Raw genomic sequence first — 9,129 nt, forward strand, 5'->3', positions numbered from 1 at the left:
AGGAGGATACCACCCCACTATACCACATCACAACCATTTTAATAGCATGTTGGCACGCAAGGTAAACCATTATAACTCATAGCTAATCAAGCATGGCATAAGCAACTATGATCTCTAATTGTCATTGCAAACATGTTTATTCATAATAGGCTGAATCAGGAACGATGAACTAATCATATTTACAAAAACAAGAGAGGTCGAGTTCATACCAGCTTCTCTCATCTCAATCAGTCCATCATATATCGTCATAATTGCCTTTCACTTGCATGACCGAACGATGTGAATAATAATAAGAGTGCACTTGCATTGGACTAAGCTGGAAAATCTGCGAGCATTCAATAAACAGGAGAAGACAAGGCAATATGGGCTCTTGGTTAAATCAACAATAATGCATATAAGAGCAACTTCAACAATTTAATTATGGTCTTCTCCTAATGACCCCCAAAGAAAAGAAAAGAAATAAAACTATTTACACGGGAAAGCTCCCAGCAAGCAAAAGAAGAACGGGAAATCTTTTTGGGTTTTCTTTTTAATTATTACTACTACAGCAAGAAAAGTAAACTAACTAAAGGCTATTACTAATTTTTTTTGGTTTTTCTTAAGGTTTATCAAACACACAAGAAGAAAGCAAGAAAAGGAAAATAAACTAGCATGGATATTACAGTGAAAGAGTATGAGCACCGACATCTAGCAATGAGTGTGTGAACATGAATGTAATGTCGGTGAGAACTACGTACTCCCCCAAGCTTAGGCTTTTGGCCTAAGTTCGTTTATTGCCACGGATGGCCTGGCGGATATCCATAGTTGTAGCCGGGGTCGTACTGAGATGAAGAGGACTCTGACTGCCACTGGCTGGCAGTCATCTCCGGATCCCAAAAGTATTCAGACTGTCGTGGAGGCTCAAATTGTGGTTCCGGCTCCGGGGTTGGTGTAGGGTTCCGGTAAACGTAATTGGCCGCCCACGGAACAAGATACGGACCTTCAGATAAATTAAACAAGGAAGGAGCAGGCAGTGTAATAGTCTCAGGGTGATGTTTATCAAAGAACAATTTGTATTTAAGCTCCCCTTCCTTGTTCTTAACAATAAAGTCATGCGCTACCATACTCTTATAATCTAAATAAGCATTGGGCAGCAATTTGTCTTCTTTCTCATAGAGCCTAATAGGTATGTTATAATGTGCAGCAAGGCATGAAGCATAAATACCCTCCAAAGATGGGACCCTTACTACGGTTCAGACTTAACCGTTTAGCAATAATACCACCCATACTAACAGTGTTATCGGAAAATAAACCATGGAACAAAATGATAATATCAGGAACACTAAGGTTTCCACAGTTTCTGCGACCAATCAAGCAACGACTAGCAAATATAGCAAAGTAACATAAAACAGGAAAATGTATGCTAGTGATTTTTGCATCGGAAACCTTCCTGGTTTCCCCCACAGTAATGGTGTCAATAAACCCATCCAGATCTTTACGATGTGGTTCATCTAAGGTACCCTCGAAGGGTATTTTGCAAACCTTGCAAAATTCATCTAGTGGCATCTTCTTGACAACATCATATAAATGAAACTCTACTGAGGGAGGTGTTTCTTTAGGAAAATAGTAGAAGTTTTGCACAAACGTATTGGTGAGTAAGAGATACTGATGACGTTGGTTGCGGAGGAAGTCGGTGAGGCCAGCATTCTCAGCCAATGAATAGAAATCATCATAAATCCCGGCTTCTCTCAAGAATTCATCGGAAGGCCATTCACACGGCCGGACCTCCGCGGTGCGAGGCAAATTATATTTGGGCCTCTGTGCTTCCTCACTTTGCTTTTCCTTCGAGCTTCGGCTCGATGAGCCCCTCAAAAATCTCTTCATTATTTTCTGAAAAATTCTGAAATTTTTAGTAACTTCAAACAGAAGTGAACCAAACTCAATAAAATTGATAGCAACTACTCCTACAAGTGCCTAGAGCCTATATAAAGCATTAAAACTACTTGGAACCATATGAATTTGACATGCAAGCTCAAGAACATGGTCACCTAGGCAGCACAAATTTGCAATGAATAGAGCACTAGAACAAAAACTAATTGGACCAATGGAGGAGTCACATACCAAGGAACAATCTCCCCAAGCAGTTTTGTGAGAGGTGCTTTGAGCAAGGAGATCGATAATCGCAGCAAAATGAGCTAGAACTCGTGCTTGAGCTGGATGGTGATTTTTTTTGGGAGGAAGAAGAAGTGTGTGGGTGCGGGAATAAGTGGAGGGGAGCCACCATGGGCCCACGAGGCAGGGGGCGCGCCTAGGGGGTAGGGCGCGCCCTCCACCCTCGTGGCCAGGTGCTTGCCCCTCTTGTTGTGTTCTCAGTGCCAGATATTCTCAAAAATTCTAGAAAAAATCATATTCCATTTTCAGGGCATTTGGAGAACTTTTATTTTTGGGGTATTTTTATATTCCACGGATAAATCAAAAAACAGACAGAAAAATACTATTTTTACTTTATTTCAACTAAATAACAAAAAGTAGAAAGAGGGTACAGAAGGTTGTGCCTTCTAGTTTCATCCATCTCATTCTCATCAAAAGGAATCCACTAACAAGGTTGATCAAGTCTTGTTAACAAACTCATTCCGAATAACATGAAACTGGAGAAAATTTGAATAACACTATGTTACCTCAACGGGGATATGCACATCCCCAACAATAAGAATATCATATTTCTTCTTGACAGTAGGAAGAGGAAATTCAAAACCTCCAAAAATAATCGATGGAATTTTTCCAATAGAATTGATACTGTCGACTTGAGGTTGTTTCCTCGGAAAGTGTACCGTATGCTCATTGCCATTAACATGAAAAGTGACATTGCCTTTGTTGCAATCAATAACAGCCCCTGCAGTATCCAAAAAGGGTCTACCAAGGATAATCGACATGCTATCGTGCTCGGGAATATCAAGAATAACAAAGTCCGTTAAAATAGTAACTTTTGCAACCACAACAGGCACATCCTCACAAATACCGACATGTATAGCAGTTGATTTATCGGCCATTTGCAAAGATATTTCAGTAGGTGTCAACTTATTCAAATCAAGTCTACGATATAAAGAGAGAGGCATAACACTAACACCGGCTCCAAGATCACATAAAGCAGTTTTAACATAGTTTCTTTTAATGGAGCATGGTATAGTGGGTACTCCTGGATCTCCTAGTTTCTTAGGTATTCCACCCTTAAAAGTATAATTAGCAAGCATGGTGGAAATCTCAGCTTCCGGTATCTTTCTTTTATTTGTAACAATATCTTTCATATACTTAGCATAAGGATTCATTTTGAGCATATCAGTTAATCGCATACGCAAAAAGATAGGTCTAATCATTTCAGCAAAGCGCTCAAAATCCTCATCATCCTTTTTCTTGGATGGTTTGGGAGGAAAAGGCATGGGTTTCTGAACCCATGGCTCCCTTTCTTTACCATGTTTCCTAGCAACAAAGTCTCTCTTATCATAACGTTGATTCTTTGATTGTGGGTTATCAAGATCAACAACAGGTTCAATTTCTACATCATTATCATTACTACGTTGAGCATCATCATGAACATCTTCATTAACATTATCACTAGGTTCATGTTCATTACCAGATTGTGTCTCAGCATCATAAATAGAAATATCATTTGGATTCTCAGGTGGTTCAGCAATAGGTTCACTAGAAGCATGCAAAGTCCTATCATTTTTCTTTTTCTTCTTTTTAGAAGAACTAGGTGCATCAATATTATTTCTCTAAGAATCCTGCTCAATTCTCTTAGGGTGGCCTTCAGGATACAAAGGTTCCTGAGTCATTCTACCAGTTCTAGTAGCCACTCTAACGGCATAATCATTTTTCTTACTATTCATTTCATTGAGCAAATCATTTTGAGCTTTAAGTACTTGTTCTACTTGAGTGGTAACCATAGAAGCATGTTTAGTAATGAGTTTAAGTTCACCTTTAACTCTAGACATATAATCACCCAAGTATTCAAGTGTATCGGAATTGTATTTCAATTGTCTGCCAAAATAAGCATTGAAGTTTTCTTGTTTGACAATAAAATTATCAAACTCTTCTAAGCATTGTCTAGCAGACTTATAGTCAGGAATATCACCTTCATCAAATCTATAGAGAGAATTTACCTTTACTACCTGTGTCGGGTTATCAAGACCATGAGTTTCTTCAATAGGTGGAGGATTAAGATCATATGTTTCTTCAACAAGCGGTAAATTAAGACCGTGTATTTCTTCAATAGGAGGTAAATTCTTAACATCTTCAGCTTTAATACCCTTTTCTTTCATAGATTTCTTTGCCTCTTGCATATCTTCAGGACTGAGAAATAGAACACCTCTCTTCTTCGGAGTTGGTTTAGGAATAGGCTCAGGAAGTGTCCAATTATTTCATTTGTCAACATATTATTCAATAGAATTTCAGCTTCATCCGGTGTTCTTTCCCTGAAAACAGAACCAGCACAACTATCCAGATAATCTCTGGAAGCATCGGTTAGTCCATTATAAAAGATATCCAGTATTTTATTTTTCTTAAGAGGATGATCAAGCAAAGCATTAAGTAACTTGAGAAGCCTCCCCCAAGCTTGTGGGAGACTCTCTTCTTCAATTTGCACAAAATTGTATATTTCCCTCAAAGCAGCTTGTTTCTTATGAGCAGGGAAATATTTAGCAGAGAAGTAATAAATCATATCCTGGGGACTACGCACACAACCAGGATCAAGAGAATTAAACCATATCTTAGCATCACCCTTTAATGAGAACGGAAATATTTTAACGATATATAGGTAGCGAGATCTCTCATCATTAGTAAATAGGGTGGCTATATAATTTAATTTAGTAAGATGTGCCACAACAGTTTCAGATTCATAGCCATGAAAAGGATCAGATTCAACCAAAGTAATTATATCAGGATCAACAGAGAATTCATAATCCTTATCAGTAACACATATAGGTGAAGTAGCAAAAGCAGGGTCAGGTTTCATTCTATCATTAAGAGATTGCTGCTTCCATTTAGCTAATAACCTCTTGAGTTCATATCTATCTTTGCAAGCTAAAGTAGCTTCTTTATCAAAAACATAACCCTCAGGAATAACAGGCAAGTCTTCATCATCACTTTCATCAATATAATCAGTTTCAATAATTTCTTTCTCTCTAACCCTAGCAATTTGTTCATCAAGAAATTCACCAAGTGGCACAGTAGTATCAAGCATAGAAGTAGTCTCATCATAAGTATCATGCATAGCAGAAGTGGCATCATCAATAACATGCGACATATCAGAACGAATAGCAGAAGCAGGTTTAGGTGTCACAAGATTACTCAAAACAGAAGGTGAATCAAGTGCAGAGGTAGATGGCAGTTCCTTACCTCCCCTCGTAGTTGAGGGATAAATTGTTGTCTTAGCGTCTTTCAAGTTCTTCATAGTGACCAGCAGATATAAATCTCAAGTGACTCAAAGAATAGAGCTATGCTCCCCGGCAACGGCGCCAGAAAATAGTCTTGATAACCCACAAGTATAGGGGATCGCAACAGTTTTCGAGGGTAGAGTATTCAACCCAAATTTATTGATTCGACACAAGGGGAGCCAAAGAATATTCTCAATTATTAGCAGTTGAGTTGTCAATTCAACCACACCTGGATAACTTAATATCTGCAGCAAAGTATTTAGTAGCAAAGTAATATGATAGTAGTGGTAACGGTAACAAAAGTAACGGTAGCAAAAGTATATTTTTGGTGTTTTGTAGTGATTGTAACAGTAGCAACGGAAAAGTAAATAAGTGGAGAACAATATGTGAAAAGATCGTAGGCATTGGATCGATGATGGAGAATTATGCCAGATGCGGTTCATCATGTAACAATCATAACATAGGGTGACACAGAACTAGCTCCAATTCATCAATGTAATGTAGGCATGTATTCCGAATATAGTCATACGTGCTTATGGAAAAGAACGTGCATGACATCTTTTGTCCTACCCTCCCGTGGCAGCGGGGTCCTAATGGAAACTAAGGGATATGAAGGCCTCCTTTTAATAGAGTACCGGACCAAAGCATTAGCACATAGTGAATACATGAACTCCTCAAACTATGGTCATCACCGGGAGTGGTCCCGATTATTGTCACTTCGGGGTTGCCGGATCATAACACATAGTAGGTGACTGTAGACTTGCAAGATAGGATCAAGAACTCACATATATTCATGAAAACATAATAGGTTCAGATCTGAAATCATGGCACTCGGGCCCTAGTGACAAGCATTAAGCATAGCAAAGTCATAGCAACATCAATCTCAGAACATAATGAATACTTGGGATCAAACCCTAACAAAACTAACTCGATTACATGATAGATCTCATCCAACCCATCATCGTCCAGCAAGCCTACGATGGAATTACTCACGCACGGCGGTGAGCATCATGAAATTGGTGATGGAGGATGGTTGATGATGACGACGACGATGAATCCCCCTCTCCGGAGCACCGAACGGACTCCAGATCAGCCCTCCCGAGAGGTTTTAGGGCTTGGCGGCGGCTCCGTATAGTAAAACGCGATGAATCCTTCTCTCTGATTTTTTTCTCCCCGAAAGCAAATATATAGAGTTGGAGTTGAGGTCGGAGGAGCTCCAGGGGGCCCACGAGGTAGGGGGCGCACCCCCCACCCTCGTGGCTAGGGTGTGGGCCCCCTGGTCTTCATCTTTTGCAAGGATTTTTTATTATTTCCAAATAGACGTTCCGTGGATTTTCAGGTCATTCCGAGAACTTTTGTTTCTGCACATAAATAACACTATGGAAAGTCTGCTGAAAACAGTGTCAGTCCGGGTTAGTTCCATTCAAATCATGCAAGTTAGAGTCCAAAACAAGGGCAAAAGTGTTTGGAGAAGTAGATACGACGGAGACGTATCAGGGGACCTTTAGTCCCCACCCTGTTTGTGCTGGTTCCAGAACCAACACTATAGGGCCTTACGAACCGGTGCTATAGCCCGGTTTTGCACTAGTGTAACCATCTCTATATTCATCTGTCTATCTATCTATCTATCGATCCATTCATCTATCCATTCATCTATCTATCCATCTATCTATGCAATGCAGGAGGGATCGGAGGGAGGGAGAGGGTCAGAGGGAGAGGGCTGGGAGGGAGAAGGGCGAGGGATGGAGGGAGGGAGCAGGGAGGGAGAAGGGTGAGGGATGGAGGGAGAGGCAGGGTCGGAGGGAGGAAGGGAGAGGGGAGGGATGGAAGGAGAAGGGAGGAAGGGAGACATACCGGGTGCGGCGGCGCGACGACGGGAACGGGCGGTGGAAGCGGGGGTTGGACGATGAGAGTGTGAGAGGGAGAGTGATTGGGCCAGCGGGGCAGAGAATAAGGTAGCATTAGCAGTAGCACTGTTTTCTTGAAAGCGCTACTGCTATGGTGCTTAGTAGTAGCGCTTGTCAGGAGCAGCGCTACTACTAAGTGGGGCCCATTAGCAGTAGTTGTGTTGTCAAAGCAAGCGCTACTGCTAAAATGTTAGCAGTAGCGCTGTATTTTGGGCCGCGCTGCTACTACAGGTAGCGTCCGTGGGCTCGTTGGCTCCCACTTATTAGTAGCGCTCTTTTCATTTCAAGCGCTACTGCTAAGGCATCACTTGTAGCGCTGCCTGAGACCAGCGCTACTACTAATTAGCAGCAGCGATTGTTATTTTCGAGCACTACTACTTATGTCCTATCTATAAGCATTTCTCTAGTAGTGAGAGCCGACGAGGGCTTGTAGTAGAGACTTCCGTCACCAGGAGAGGGCGAGGGAGCACCGTAAGGAGCATACGATGGAGTGGCATGATATGCATTCGCCGGCTATCGAGGAGTGAGCAACCCAGGGGCACCAGTATGCGGACGAAGGCCGGGTTGCCAAGCACCGGTGTAGGCAGGTAGAGCTCCAAGGGGGGACGGGGCAGACCAGGGCATAGGCCATGCCTGGACAAGCCCGGTTCAGGGATCATGCGGAGGACGCTAGGATGGAGCCACAGGCGGAGCACTCGGAGCCGGCTCAGGGTTTGAAGGCGGCGGTGTCGAAGGAGGCGCCGAGCGCGTCGAGGGCGGCCTGTAGATGGGGTTTTTGCCGCGGTAGTTGGGACTGGGGCGCCAGCCTGGAGGTGGCTGCACGGATGGCGTCGGGGGCGGTGTGGCGGCAGGAGCTGGCGGGGGAGGCGCTGATGGAGACGACGCAGGAGGACGAGCCGCAGCACGGAAGACCCGTGGGCGAGAGTCCTTGCGAGCTTGAGTGTCCTCCGCGAGCTGCAGCATGGAGCGGGCTTCGGCGAAGGTTGGAGGAGGCCGCATCATGGGGATGAAGGAGGCCTGCTTGCCGAAATCCTCGCTCAGCCTGACGACGATGATGTTGATGAGTTGTGTGTCGCTGATGGGATCACCGAGTTCGCGAAGCTCGTCGCCGATGGCCTTGTCACGCTGACAGAAAAGATTTACCGGGGCATCACCTTGGGTCACGTTACGAAGCTCGGTGTGCAGAGCGTTTTTCCGAGCGTCGTTGTTGCTCTGAAAAAGCTGGCGAAGAGAGCCCCAGATGTTGGCGGCAGTGGCGCCGTCGTGATCAAGCATGTTGAAGATCTCGGTGGTGATGCGGGTGTAGAACTACTGAACAATCGCGAGATCGTCTTTCACCCATTGAGGATCATGAGGGCGAGGAGGACTGTTGGTGGCGACGTGAGAGCGAAGGTTGCAGCGTCCCAGGTATAGATCAAAGAGGTGGCGCCAATGATAATAGTTGTGGGCGGCGAGGTCGAGGACGATGGGGATGAAAGGGCTGACATCGGTGATGGTGTCGGCGAGCGACATGGGTGCAGCCAGAAGAGTAGTAGGAGGTGTTGGTGGTGCTAGGGAAAGAGTAGAGGAAGAAGAGGCCAATGCAGCGGCGGCTCTGGCGATGATAGGAGCCCGACGCTCGAAGTAGCCAGGCGACGGCGACGGTGGTGGGGTGGGTGGAGCCATACCCTAAACCCTAGGATCGAAAAACTGATACCATGATAGATGAATAAAACTATTGCTTGTTTATGTTTAGCACAGGGTACATGGCTATATATATTGGTACAGACCGATTTAGACTAGATATTACAAACCGACTTGGACTAGGAAAC

This window comes from Triticum aestivum, chromosome 6D (genome assembly GCF_018294505.1).
Source record: "Triticum aestivum cultivar Chinese Spring chromosome 6D, IWGSC CS RefSeq v2.1, whole genome shotgun sequence".
NCBI classification, from domain to species: Eukaryota; Viridiplantae; Streptophyta; class Magnoliopsida; order Poales; family Poaceae; genus Triticum; species Triticum aestivum.